The sequence below is a fragment of the Alligator mississippiensis genome, chromosome 5 (assembly GCF_030867095.1).
Source record: "Alligator mississippiensis isolate rAllMis1 chromosome 5, rAllMis1, whole genome shotgun sequence".
In the NCBI taxonomy this organism is placed as follows: domain Eukaryota; kingdom Metazoa; phylum Chordata; order Crocodylia; family Alligatoridae; genus Alligator; species Alligator mississippiensis.
The window spans coordinates 198,227,576-198,243,232 of record NC_081828.1 but is presented as its reverse complement, the minus strand read 5'-3'; positions in this window follow the sequence as shown (position 1 = coordinate 198,243,232).

Below are 15,657 nucleotides of genomic sequence, written 5' to 3'. Positions count from 1 at the left end.
AAACATTTTCCAGCTTCAATTTTATAGCTGGATAGACTTTTGTATGGAATAACAGTTACACTGCATGTGCGGCTCATCTAACTTTAATTGCACCGCTAACCAGTTCATTGTGTAATACATGTAACCTGTAGAGGGGGCCTTAAATATTACTGACTTGCTGCTTATGACCAGAGAAGAAGACTCTCCGGAACCCAGACTCCTTATGACCAGAGAGGAAGCACTTAAGGAGAAAATACAGGCACCAAGATATGGAGGACTTTTCCTGTTCAGTGGTGGCCAGAAGAGATGCATACCTGCTTGCAGGGAGGAGGGAAGTGGATAAGTATCAAGGCTGGTATCACTGGCAGAGAGTATGGCCGGAAATGGTTTTGCATGTTTTGTTTGAAATCCTACTGACTTGAGCAAATATGCTAATCTGAGGGAGAGATTTTACGAACTGAATTAACCTGTTTAAAGTCTCAAATTAGCATAATTATGTAAGGCTATCAAAGTTCTGGCGCCTGCACGCCAGGAGAAGACAGAATTGTCTAGAGAAAGTATATACTTGGTCTCCCTGGCAACAGCAGCTTCCCAAGACAGTGACATGACACTTCTGACAAGTACATCAAACCAGGACCCACACTATTACATGGAGGACCATTGTGAGTAAAGGACAAAAAGAAAAAGGTTGCTGAAAAAATTCCTCTCTCTTTTTAGGTAGCTGTAAGGGTGATTTTATATTATAAAATATATTTTTTAAATTATATAGTGTTCAACTTAGAAGAGAATTAAACTGTTCACTCCAGAGAAAAAATGAACAGTATGTACATCTCTTGTAAGGAGAGAAAGTTTTCACTGACGGATAATTATGAAACAGCCCTTTTCCCTTTAACTGGCCTCCCATTTCAGCTAAAAAAATTATAAGAATTGGATGTACTTTAGTTAAGACATACTGTTTTCTATTCTCCTCAACTCCTGTTCTTCAAAAGGATATAACCATATTGTTTGAAAGGCACTCTTTAGAACAGATTATATAGTATCAATCTGTATGCTTAAAAATAAAAACTAGATTACAAACTTATTTCAAAATATTGCTAACACAATACACTGTAGCCATCTGATTCATATAATTCACTGGCTCAACAAAAGGGTGACCAAATAATTCACTCTTTCAAAATGCCATGCTGCCTATCTGGACTCTCCCTTCCATGATACCTCACAAAACTAGAACCTCATGAGGTACCATGGGAGCTCAGGAGATACAGGTTAATGTCGAACTGATTTAAAACACTGAAAATCCAAATCCATTGATATAGGTCATCTGAATCTGAAATTGAATTGTTTCACTTCTATTTTCCTGAGGACATTTTCATTTTTCCAGGAATCATATATAAACATCTACATCAAGATGGAAATTCTTAACCAGCCCTATGTGCAGCTATGATGAAGTGCTGCATGGCAGAAGGAAACAACAGTTTCATTCAGGGTTAGGGCCAACTTTTAGAAAGTCGTGGTGTTTTTAATTGTCCAAGTTTTTTTAAACCATGCACTTATTTAAGAAGACCATTACAGTGCTTTCCTATCATTACTAGCTATTATTAATAGTGCACTAGTAATTCCATTACACAGAGGAAAAATATATACCATGAAGGGTTTTTTTTTTTATTTTAATTTCCTAAATTTATAATGAATGGGTAATATAGAAAGAAAACCAAAATCTGGAGATAAAATGGGGAAGGAAATAATTAATTCTGTCCCTTAACCACAATAAAGTATACAATACTTACACTGCAAGTACCAGGGCTTACACCAAAAATAAGAGAAAACTCATGTACATGTACTACATATCCACACTGATCTACAAGTAAAAATTCATTATGAACTGGGCAAGTAGAGTAAATGAGCTGCCTAACTCTGCAAATGAGAATCTAGACCTGAACTAAGAACACAGCTCTACTCAGGATTAAACCTTAAACATGTGTTTATATCTCATTGTCCTCAATTGTCCTGTCTACATGGGCAAAAAATAAGTGCAACTTTCAGACAGATTAGCTCAGCCACAAAAATTAGCTTGACTGACTAATATCACTCTTACTTCCATGATAGACTGTTTAACATCCCTTGCCTGTCCAGGAACATACATGACAAACTGACCTGCTTAAAAAACCTAAACAAGTGCTTAAACTCTCTTAACATGCATTAAAAGGGAGGTGTGGGATGTGTGAAATCATATTAAGATGATTCAGCCACCTTCGCTGAAAAATCACACCTTTTGCCCAGGAAGATTGACCCCATGGAACTTTAGCACGAGTTTAAACATATTCCTGGCTTGGGGCCTGAGTGGAACATGCACTCAAATGGGTATATCCAAAACTGTTGAGTTCCTGGGACTATGTTCAGGCCATTAGACCACAATCCTGCATCTTTTTGTAGAAAATATTCTTTGAGAAGGACCAATCACATCCAATGATATCCCAAGCTGACTAATTAAAATGTACTGAAGTGAAACCAGCTGTAGATCGCTCACATATGTGCTATCTTCCATCCTTTGAGAAGCACTCTGATAAGCCCAAACTGTTGCCTGGGCTTTGAGAAGTGGTTAACAATTGACAGGGGGACTGAGCATACATCCCCCAACTGATTCCTTAACTGAAGTAAACTGAGAGACCAAGTGAGTCTACACATGCAATTCATGAAAAGCAATAAACTCCAGGGCAGTTTGAGCCAGAGTAAACTACTCTTGGGTGCAGCTTCTACATGTGTGCCCAGGACAACAGCAATTTCAGCCAGGGCAAAGCAGGGTGGCAGGGAGAACAAGTCAGCCCCAGGCTCCAGGTGGCAGCCACAGGCAGTGGAGGGGCTGGCTGGAGCTCGAGGGTGCTGAAAGTGCAGTGCTATGTGGCTAGGTGGCAGGCAGGAGTCTGGTTCACTGCTGGCTGGGCTGACCAGGCTCAACTTACACCCAGTGTCTACACAGATGCTGTGCATTTAATCACAGTTAGTTCCACTGTCCCCAACAGTGCTATCTTACAGCAGTGTAAATAAGTTTAGCGTGGCCTAAAAGCATCATGCGTAGATGGTAACGCTTTACTCCGCAGCTAGTCTACTCCACAGTTAAGTGCATGTGTAAATGCAGCTAATGAACATGGAAGTGGACAAGATGGAGGACAGGCTTCACATTACCAGAGTTATAAGATTATTTTAAACTCTATATGGGGGTAAAAATCACACATTAGCTCTGCTATGTAAGTATGAATGAAATAGAGAATAATTATACATCATAGGTTAAATTCATCCCGATTGTCTCTGTGATATCAGTGGAATTAAAACAAGCTTTAAATTTGGTCCCATAACTCAGTCATGTGCAAACTAGTGAGCTCTGAGTCTAAATAGACTATTCTGCAATAAATTATATATAAAAAACCCTAAAATAACTTAAGATTTGTTTTATGTTCTTATTTACATACATTGTAAGCATTGTTCCCAGTGAAACCTAGGATTTCCCATGAAATAGACTTGTTAGAGAAATCCTTTTTATGTTTTAGTGTTATGGTATCTTAAATTATTCAAAGGTCTATAACACATTTTTAGTACATCTCATTAATTTTCAGAGTCTACAGGTTAGTAGGGAACAAATTTCTTTAATCATGCATGTAAAATTATTAGAATTTTTTTTAACTTTTGCTGATTTCAGCATGCTTGATACTACACAACACAGCCCTCAGCAAAATATGTACCATCTAGCAGAAAAAGGACAAACGATTATTTTTTCCCTTAAAATGAATTTGCTGTTTCAATAGCTAGGACCCAAATCATTAATGCTAACACATCATATTTTTGTCTTCCTCTTTGTTGTATCTTCAGCACAAAGTTTGAATTAACAATCTGAGAAAGACTCAGGACCGTTCTAAAGAATTTCACAGTTTAAATGTGAAGCAATTAATTCTGAGAACACTGAAATCCTTATTTCACAGGTAAGACTGTAATAGTTATGGGGGACTTTTATTTAAATAATGCATCAGGGCAACATTTAAAAGAACTGCAAACAGCTTAGTCATCCTTTCTCTGTCTCTTAAAGCCCATCAGTCACTTCCACAACTGTTTTAATGAGCCTTTGAAAAGTTATCCTATGTTCTATAGTAGGTATGTCTTTAATGTAGATTTAAAACAATGCTTTGTGGAGTAACTTTGAAGCTAAAAATATCAAGTGGTTTCAATTGTTTCTATGGACTTTTGAGAGAAATGATGAGGATAGGGACTGAGATGTGCATAGAATTGCTGAGCATTATGGTTTTGTCTTCCTTTTTTTTTTTTTTTTTTTTTAATATATGCATCAGTGAGGGGTGATATGTCTATCTTTGATAACATGGCCCAAAATAAATCTCCTGAACTTTCCCTTTCCACAGAAGCGTATTCATTAGGCAGTTTCTTATTCAAACAGAGCTAAAGCTTATACTGCAAAGTATCCACACGCTTTGATATGGCATGTGAATGCATGGCAAGCAAACTGTCCATCCTTCAGCCACACTGCATTGCCTCCTACAATAAATTCTGGTTATGCTCATCCACATGCACTTACTGATATTTGGGTAGGGCTCAAGAATTCATATCCCAGGTTCCTTGCTACAATACAGAGGACAACCATGGTGCATTATGAGGTCTCTCACCTTTCCTTAATGGTCCCAAGAGTGGAAGTTATTATAACCCATATATTGTCAGACATCATGCTACTGAGTTTTGCAGAAAGAGTTCCTTCTGACTGTGGTCAAACTGTCTGTGACATTAACAAGTCATTCAGAGAGAAACTGGAAGGCCTTTTAGGTACCAATAAAATGTGCAATGGCCTTGGATGCTGCAGAAGTATACAGGTAGATGTGGAAGAGATGCTAATGCTGCAATTAGCTCCTTATCCCCACTAGCATTTCCAGATCAGGCAAACTGAAATAATGAGGTAGAAGCACATTGCTTATGCAAATAAGGGTGACCAGGAGTATGATTTGAGCTTGCACATGAAGAATCACACATTTGGGGAACAATGCAAGGATTTTCCACCACCCTCAGGTGCATATGACCTGGGGGAATACAGACACAGGCTGCTAATTGCTATCTGGAAGCTGGTTATGCCAGACTGCTACAGATCCATGTCTAGTTAGTTCAGTGCTGTCAGGCATGGGTATTTGCAGAGTTTTGTGAGGCTTCTATAGAAGCTGTACAGTCCCAAACATGGAGCACTCACAAGAAGCCTGCATGGGGTTTCCAAACTGTACTGGGGTCACTGATGTTATACATACTGGTATGACATTTGTAAACTTCAAGGGATACAACTCCTGTTCTTGTAGGGCATTTTTTAAGCTCTGTACCTCAAGTTCCAGGTGGTAATATCAGAGGCCTGGATACTACTGAACCTTTGGTTAGTTTTTTTGGTATACATGCTTCAAGGTGCTTGATACATTTCTGGTCCTGTGACCCACCAAACCAGCTCACTTTGAGATAGTATTATAACGATTAATAACCTTGCCACTATGGCTGAAATTGTGAGCCTGGGAGTCAGGGAGGGAGGGAGGAAGTGGTACTTCCTCTAGAAATTATCCAAATGTAAGTATGTTCATTTGGCCAACCAGCTGGAAGAACACATTCTTGGCTTGGCAGAGCAAGGGTTGGATGGCAATGTGGAACTAGTAGGAATTTTACTGGCAGTAAAGATCAAGGAAAGTGAGGGGTTACGTGCTGAATATGGCAATAAAGAGTGCTATTTAATTCCTATGGAATAAAGGGATGCAGATGGGCTGGAATAAAGAGGAACAGGGAACTGATGAAATGACAAGAAAGGACCATCTGTATTCAAGCCCTCTCAATCCAACTGCTACAAATTAGCCATACAGGAAGGCAAGAATCATATGAGGCAAGTACATACCAAGCACCTGAGAAGAGCTTGCAAGTTTAGGCCATAGACACTTTGGAATATGTGTACTGGTTCTAGAACATGGATGTCACCACCATAAGTATCTCATGTTACAACATTACTGTCACCGTTTAAGAGAAAAGAGATATCTTTGAGATGAACCGTTACATGATAGGCACAGGTGAAGGAAATGAAGATCAAATTCCATACCAAAGCTTCAGTGTGCACCTGTCTTGCATGCCAAATCGGAACCCTAGATTAGAGTTCCACTGATGTCTTGCGAAAACTAGAAACTGCCTACTGGTTTCATTTTTAAATAGGGTGACCATATGTCCTGGACTGGTCGGGACAGTCTTGGATTTCAGACGCTAGTCCTGACTGGCCAGTGAAAATTAAAATGAGCGCCCTGGGCATAGGGCATGGAGGCACAGTGGCAGGAGCTGTGAAGAAAAAAGCCCTCTGAACACTAATTGTTACTTCACAAGGGATTGTTAACATCTGTAAAGTAAAAAACACCAAGGCATTAATGGGCCATTGACCCCCTGCAGTGATTTTGGGGGGGGGGGGGGGTTAGAGGCAGGTAAGCAGGCAGCATTTCACATTGTCCCATATAATCACCCTAGTTCTAGAGTCAAAATTGAGCAGTGGCTAGAAGAGGATCACATCCTAATCATGTCTACAGCCCTCTTGTATCTGAATCTTTCAGGGACAGATATTAAACCGTGGATATATGCTGATTTCTAAAATGGTTTGACCATGGCTGGAGGTAGGATTTGGAAAAGGGGATTGTAGATAGTGTGGTGCCTTATCACACATAAACAATTTTCTCCAGTTAAAAAGAAATTGAAACCTTTACTAATGAGCTAGGGGCCTAGGGCCATATTATTCAGTTTTATATTGAAGGAATATAAACTTTACTGGAAAGTGCACTCATTTTCTGTATCATATTTTATGTATAAAAATGCAACAAACTAAGGGGAAAAAAAGCTGTTTCATTAGTCTACTAGTCATTAGGATTGAATGTACATTTCTTTTTTCAAATTCATAAACAAAATCTAACCTTCTTCAGCATCTTGACAGTGCTTCCAATGCTTTGCCAGAAGTTATTTCCACACCTAAGTTCATGTTTTTGGTGAGAGTTAAAAATAATATACACAGCTATGAAATGGGGACTACATTATTAGGAGCATATAACAGGCAGCAGAATGTGGAAGAAAGGATAGCTTGATTAATGGAACATCTAGACCATTAAAAAGGAGAGGGTTGTTAGCAACTATGGTATGAAGAATTTAAAAGTAATCAGAAAGATTATTATAGCCATGAAGTCAATGATTCCATCACTGTTGCTTGAAGGGAAATGCTGCTGCCACTACCACACAGTTGGTTTTAAACTTTGGATGGAACAGGAATCAAAGGGGGATGCAACTGTACCACTGCACCCAACCTGGATCCACCTTTGGGTTTGACCTTTATGTTTTAGGACTTAAGCTAAAAACTAATACCAGGCATGGATCTTTCCTGTATAAAACCTGCACTGTACATAGGAAACCTCCCCCTCCCCACCCTCCTGCGTCTCATCCTTTGACTACAGTTACATTCATTTTGCCCTCTCCCCACCCTCACCCATCTCTCATCTACTGACCACCTCAATTTACATTTTAACTGAGTGGCTTTCTTCTTGCATATGTACTGGCCTCTGACTACTTTACCATTCCATCCAGGAAGAGGACAAACCATCTGCAGATGCTTCCTCAGCCTGTCAAAGAGCGTTTGTGCCCAAAATCTTGCTAGGAAGAATTGTTCCCAACTATTTGAGTTGGTCTAATAAAAGATATTGGATTTACCCAAATAATCTTGTCTGCCTAGAAGCCAACAGGGCATTCTCTATACAAACATAGTGTTTCAGTCTTCAGAAGCATAACTTCAGCACTTGCTGTATGTAACAATTTAAGCATGAAAGTTTTCTCATCTTGAAAAGATTTTGAATTCATAAAAAAAAAAAAAAAACCTCACAGTTCAATACACATAGACTCTTAGGCTAGGGACAGAAATTGTGCATAAACTGGTATAAGTGAAACTGGTTCAAATCTGTAACACAACAGAAGTTAAATGCACATAAACTACTTTTAAAATGGCCAAAACAGGTTTAAGGTAAACCTGGATAGATGTAGTCTCAGACTTAACTGATTTAGGTTATATCGGTTTACATTCAGCCACGGGCTTTTTGACTTTGACTGTCTGTACTCAGCCTTAAGGTTATCTTCATTTTAGCCTTGCATCATTTAAAAAAATCCAATACAATAATTTTCCTTAACTCACCATGGAAACTTTTCAAAAAGTACCATTACTGCTGCAGGCATGTTGATGGTCCCTTAAAGAATTATCTGAGCTAGATAAAAATAACTCTCCATGTCCCACCCCACCTTATTTCAGCTTCTGTTCTGAGCATTAACACATTCATGAAATCATAGAGATTCAAAAGTGCCCATTTGAAATTTCCTTACTAGTACTGGGAGGTAGGGAAAGAAGCCTTGAAAACAGGCAAAACTGACAACATTTTGGTCATGAACAACCTTCACTGGAGTAATAAAACAAATATCAGCAAACAGATGTTTGCCTTTTATGATTTTGCCATAATACATAGCCCTGTCTACAGATTAAATGTCATCATTGACTGAGCAACCTCCAGCAATAGCAGGAGAAAGAAACAGGATCCTTATTTATGGCTAATAATTATAATAGCCTCCATATTGATAACTGAACTTGCATTGGCCCCTTGTCAGCATTCATGGCTCTAAGGGAAGAAGTTAAGATCAGATGCTGGAGAAGATTGCTCAAAACACCCTTTAGATTTGAACAATGTTCTTATTAGAAAACTGCCAGCATTTTTAACTTTGTATATAGATTTATTGTGTTTTGTTTTGCTCATGGCTAAAACTGGTCCTCAGATAGGATTGCTGTGTATTTAACTCATTAAAAAAAACCTGGAGTGAACAGTAGGAAAAAGATGCGCAAACTTTTCAAGGAAAAATCTTACTTCCCCAGGCCTTTTTTGGCCGGGTGTAAAGGAGACAGCGTTAACGCTGAGGGACAGAGGATACATTCTCACTATTTATTTTTATTTTTTTTATACAAGGGTAGAATTTTCCAGCAATTCTCAAGTTTGGGGTCTGACACACTTTTCTGGTGGGTATTTAAGACAGACAGGATGTGGATCTATCTTTGTAGCATTTTCAGGTCTTTAGTCCAGGTGTTAAAACTTTAAAAAAAAAAAAAATTCTTTGACCAAAAAGAAAAAACCTGGTATGAAATTTAAATTACAGTTTATAAAAGGAACTTAAAATGAGCAAATGCAATTAAGTCACAGAAAATAGTTATAGTTCAAATTTCTGCATTGAAAGATGATCACTGTTATAAAGAAATCTGGTCCCCCTTGAAATATAGGATGAAACAAGCATTGGCAACACCTGGCTCAGGTTAAAGTAGTTTAGTTTAACCCACCTAAACCTGAGTCAGGATTGCTATGTGCAAACATTTGCTACTTACTGGGAGGAGGCACAGGCAGCTGGAGGTAAGTAAGCTGGAAAAGCCAGGAGTCCCAGGGTTGTGATGCGAACTTGTGCAAGTATTTGCTAGGCCAGGTTAACCCTTGCTAAATTGGGTAACCCCATAGCAATTTAAAAGTTAGTTCTCTTCTGATGAAAACTAACTTCAGATTGGGTGCACTATTTTCAGGGCAGCCTAAACCTTGTGAACACTTGCACACCCAGATACTTAGATTTAAATGTGACCCTTATATGTAATCCGAGTGCCTGGTTTTACAAGTGGGCATACCTATATGGCCTGCTATTGTCTGAAGGCTAGAAAATGGTATTTAGAGGCTTGCTTTTGAGAATTGGCTGGTAGGTAATATATATGTGCATTAGAACAATAGTCCAGGACAGCAGCAAAGGGTCATTGATTTCTAAAGGCCTGGTCACACAGTCCCACAGTTCTCACAGCCTTTAAGGCAGACAGGGTGTCTAACACAACAAGGCCAACGCATAGACGCAGTCTGGGAAATTGTGGACACATATGACGCCATTCCTTAACACGAGATAAGGTGGCACCAGCTCACAAGGCCCAAGAGTGAGGGCCTGATATTCCAGTTTTGGGGGAACAGACCAAATTAGGAGAAGACCCAAAAAGTCCAAATTAGGATGTGTGCATGTGATGGGGCTAGTGAGACAAAGGAATATGCTGACAGGACAGAACGTGGACAGTATGTCAACCACAGAAAGACCAAATCAGCGATAGCCATGGATGGAGGGTCATCAGGAGGGAAAAATACAAAAGCAGAGACTTTTGATGATAAGGGGTCCTTATCATGTAGAGTGGTTCCCGAGAAGGAGCCCCAAGGCCACCGTGGACAGAAGGCACACTACCAGCCCATTTTATCCACCCCACTGAGGGTGGGGTGGGCCTTGGCCCTCAACCTGCAGGATGCTGGCATCTGACATTCAAGAGAGAACCTCAGAGTGAAGCTCCCATCCTGGCCAGATGTATCTTGACTCCAATGACAGCCCTAGGATTGGTAGCTATAGAATTGCTTGTATTATTCTTATTCGTTCTCTCTGTGTATCAGTACATTTTCCTATTATCAAATGGAAAGGCCATGGTCAGTCTGAGGGTTTGGGGTTCCCCCAGAACAAGATATTTAGATCCCAAATCCAGCACCAACATTGTCCACCAGGGTCCCCACAGTACCAAATGTAGACTAAATTTGTCATTTGAAAAGGCAGAGAAATTAAACAACCAAAAAAGAGGTAGGAGGTCATGGGACTCCAGGAAGAGTATGAGATAAGCTCAGGTGAGTAACAAAGTAATCTTGGTATGGTAGAAAGTTGTTGGAGAATTTTTCTATTGATTTCAGTGGACACATCTACATATAAAATTAACGTGATGCATAAACTCCAGTGCATATTACACCAGAGTTTATTGCTCCCTGGCGCCACATTTAATGTGTGCCCAGGACTGTTGAGCTGGGTCAGAGCAGTCCCATCTGGCAAGAAGAGAGGGGAGGGCGATCCATCTGCCAGCCCAGGGCTGCTCCAGCCCAGGGCTGCTCCAGCCCAGCTCAATGTGCTGTGGATGGACTGGTTGGGGTACAAGGGTGCTCCAGTGTGGGGCTAAGTAGCAGGCAGCCCCCACACTGAAGCACCCCTGTGCTTCAGCCAGCCCTGCCAGTGTCTACATATGCATTTCTGTGCACGAAAGAACGTCACTATGGGATAATACTTGTATTTACTGCAGCCTAATAGGGCTGCGTGTGTAGACCCTAAGACTTTACTGTGGAGCTAATTAGGCAGCTCTGCAGTAAACATCTCACCTAGATGTACCCAGTGAGTACAGGATTATATTATTTTTCCAGTTAGGATAAATGCCTCAAAAATGTGTTGCTTAACTCAACTATCCAAACCTCTTGGGCATTTGTACACATCCGTGCACCACAGCACTGAACACTTTTAAAAGTGCCTGATGCTGCAGTGCATGCAGTTGTATAAGCAGCGAAATGCACATCAGCGCTAAGAAAATGGCAGTGGCATGCTTTTGAACTAATACACCTTCAAGATGTTTTAGTTCAAAAGATCACCGCCACCATTTTCTGTGTGCTGATGAGCGTTTTGCCACTTATACAGCTGCACGTGATGCAGCACATAGCAGGATGACAAGGTATGTGTATAAATGTCCCTTGAGTCTATAGTTGAGGAATTTCTGAAAGGAGCATGCAATTGACTCAGTTCAAGGAATGGCTGATGGCTTAGATTCATTCTTTGTCCAAAGAGGTATACAGTGTAGCTGTCTTGGTCTAAGGACATAGACAGGCAAGTTTCTTTGGATAAATCTAATATCTTTTATTAGGCCAACTAAGAGTTGGAAAAATTATTCTGTGCAATGTACCTGAAAGCTTGCAAAGAATTTTTCCAACTGTTTTAGTTGGTCTAATAAAAGATATTGGATTTACCCAAAGAACCTTTGTTTGTCCTGTTACCCAGGTGGTACTCCAAGATGTACCCCCTCTCCAACTGAAGGTATCAGAGCAGGTACACAAGCGCTATGGGAGGTATAGGGACCCTCCTCCCCCTACAGAGCAGAGCCAGATCACTAATGGGGACTTAACCATATAACTTTTAATGAGAGAACAGTATTGGGAACATAACCAGTATAGACCAGGGGTATAGGGGACACTACAACACCCTGAGGGGGTAGGATTCAACAAAGGTTAGACACTTACAATCATAGACATATTCATCCAGTTGACAAAAGACAGGGTTAACAAAATATAAAACACAAACAGCAGAACAAACAATACTGGTTGGCGAAATATAAAAGGCACAAAATATAAAACGTCAAATAACAAGGAATATAAGGCCTGGGTACCTTGGGGCGGGGGGGAGAGAGGGAAAACACAATGGCCCGTTTCCACTGCAACAAGAATTTCTCTGTCACTTTACTCACCCCAAGTCATCCCAGCTAGGACTTGAACTCAGAGCTCCCATGTGGTAGGCAAAAACTCTACCACAGCCACTAGTGCTGTTACTGCCCCAAGCTGCTAGGGGTCTTGACCTTCCAGGAGCCCTGGCCTCATGTCGAGATTCCTGGCCTCTTATTGGAGGAGCTGGAGGCAGAGCTGGGAACCTCTCAGGTCACTGCTCAGATTCTTGCTGGAGCTGGGGAGCCTCTCCTGCTGGCCGCAGCCTCTCATAGGGGATCCTGGAGCCCAGCGGGGAGCCTCTCCTGCTGGCTGCACGCCGCACTGCTGAGGGTCCAACTGCTGCCTGCAGGTCCCACGACTTCAGGTGCTTCTGGGGCAACTGCTCCCACCCCGCTGGCCCAGCTCTTGCCAGCTCTTTGAAACTCCTTCCTTGTGGTCCCTTGCTGGTCTCTCCTTAGTCAGCTGCGCTGCCCCTTTTATCCCCCTCCGGGTGACACAAGGGGCCAGTCAGAGGACATGGAGGGTGAGTATCTGGGACCTGATTGGTGAAAAAAGGGAATCCCAAGCCCTCCAATCATCTTTTATCCTTTCAAAACCCCTGGGCCTAATCATTACCAGCTAGCCCGACACAGTTCAAACATATTTGATTATCATTTATTAAAAAGATGCAAGAAAAACATCAACATCATAGTAGTTCAATTTTAGCTCCAGATTTTTAAAAAAGCAGTCATGGCCCAAAACTGCAAATATGAGATTGCATCTCTAGGATCTCTAGGACTTCAGACACTTAAATGGGGTCTGTCCTTTGAGAACTGCATGACTGGAAACTGAACCCAGTTATTTTGACTCACAGTCCAGAGAGTTCAACTAAATATCATCCTTCTTCTGACAGTGTCTTCATAAGCAATTTTCTATGACTTAGAAAAAACAAATGTATGGATGTGATGAAAAGGGAAATATGAATTACATTTTAGGGTTCCCTAATATCCTCTGTTGTCCCAAGGGTGAAGCTTCTCCAGTCAGCTGCATGGGGCCTCAGCTGATTGGAGAAATGGCACCCTTATCAGTAAAGCTGCAGCAAGGAGCTGAGCAGCTAGTTCTTAATGATGGCAACTCACTAATCTATGCAGGTTGTGAATAATCCCTAAAAAACCCTGGGCTCTATTGTACAGTTACTAAATAGTCAAGATTAAGAGGACAGTTTGTTATACAATGCTAATAGTTACAAGCTGGTAAAACAAAATTGTCATTCAGATAGGCAGTGATTCAGATAGCCAAGCATGTACCATGATGGTCTAGAAATGACTTTTGGGTCAAATTTACTCCATTTCCAAATCAAAAGAAAACTTCTCAGTGCTAGCTCTGAGTGCTGAACCTGGAATCTGGAAATCAGGCTGCGTTCTTTTCAGTCTCACCAACAATCACCAGGAGTAAGGATTCTGTGATCAGCCCATAGTCTGCAGCTCTGTGAATGGTGTATGTGGCAGCTGAAATAACAGCTTGCCCTTCCACAGCTGCATTGTCAGAAAGTGCTAACAGGAGGGGGGGGAAATGTGCCTTAATTAGTAGGCTAAGCAGATACATTGTGAACAAATAATGGTACTTGACTTTAATATAGCACAGTTAATCTAATACTGTCCAAGCACATTTACAATGTTAATTAATTAAACCTCAGCATTTGTTGTAGGGTAGGATTAATCTCCATTTCAAAGATGGATAAACTGAGGCCCAGAGCAGCTCACAGGCAGAAAATAACAGAGCTAGGAAGCATCTCAGGTCTCATCTTTTTGAACTACAGGAGGACCAGAGATACTTCCCTCACCCAGAGAACAAGGAGGTTTGACTGGGGATAGAATCTGGTGCATAGGCCACAGAGGAGGCACCTTCAGCACAGTGATTCTCAACCAGGGTGTCACTGCAGTGATTTCTAATAAAGCCCAGTGATTTCTAATAAAAATACAGTTTTCAAAACATTCTGATTGGTTGTGGTCTTTGAGTTCTTTGCAACAGAAAAATTGTTGCATTATTTTTCTGTAGTGAAAAACAAGTGAAAACTAAGAGTTGGCATTTTCCAAGGGGTGTCTTAAGACTAAAAACACTGAGAACCACTATTTCCGCAGTATCACCTCTGATAACTAATTTAAATTTATTAATAAAGTGCCACGCTTAAGAAAATGTTTTCACTTTCTGGCTACCTGCCATTGTTTCATTCCATCAGGAAGAGCACACACCAACTGCTGCAGCTTCCTTAGCCTGACAAAGGGTTTTTGAACCCGAAAGCTTGCTTAATAACTATTCTCCAACCATTTAGGTTGGTCTAATAAAAGATATCAAATTCACCCAAGGAACCTTGTCTGCCATTGTTAGAAAAATACATTTTAATCCTTACTTATCATGACTTAAAGGGTGTGTGTAGACAAAATGGGGGCCCTAAACTGAAGTGGTGGGTATTCAAAAATATTGCTTCAATTTAGGGCTGATTAAACCCCCATGTCCTGCACACACCCCACTAACTTACCTGCCTCTCTCCGGCAGGAAGGGGAGGGTAAGCTGCCAGCGGGCAGAGCAGTCCCTGGGCTGCAGGGTGGGGTGATGCTTCTCCCCACGGCAGTGGTGGGTGCACCCCCGGCAGCACCCGCCCACAGGCACCCAGCTCAGGCGGTCCCAGGGGGCTCTGCAGCCACAAAGGGAAGCACCAGGCTCCGCGCAGCTCAGGTATTCAGGCTCCCAGGGAGGGGGTGTGGGGAAGATCAGGCTCGCTGCTTTTCTTGGATGGAGCTGCTTTCCTGGGCTGTTGCCAGGCTGTCTGCAGGGCTTCCTGCAGAGCTACATGGAGCCCAGTGCTTCCCTCCACAGCTGTAGGGCAGCAAACTAAAACTCCTTGAAGGAGTTTGCTGTGCCCCAAGTCATTTAAGGTGCATTATGGTGCCAAATTTCCTACAGTGGTTGGAATTAATGTGCAATATGCCGCTGAGGCGTGCAAACACCAACACCATTAAAGCGGTGCAAAAACATTTAACCCTCTTTAAAGTGTCATGCCTTGTTTCGTCTACACACGGCCAATCATTGTATATTTAGGCTGATTCTCATGTGATACCAGTCATAAATATGAGCAACTCCACTGACTTTACTAGAGCTGTTCCTGAATTACACCAGAGTTAGATCAGTCTCTCCCCACTGGTTCAGTTTTAGTTGTTTTTGTATGCTGGTTCTTTTATTCTTCTTACAAACAGTAAAAAGTTACTTCTAAGAAAAGTATATTAGTATAGCTCAAAAAACTGCAAGAGTATACTAGCATTAG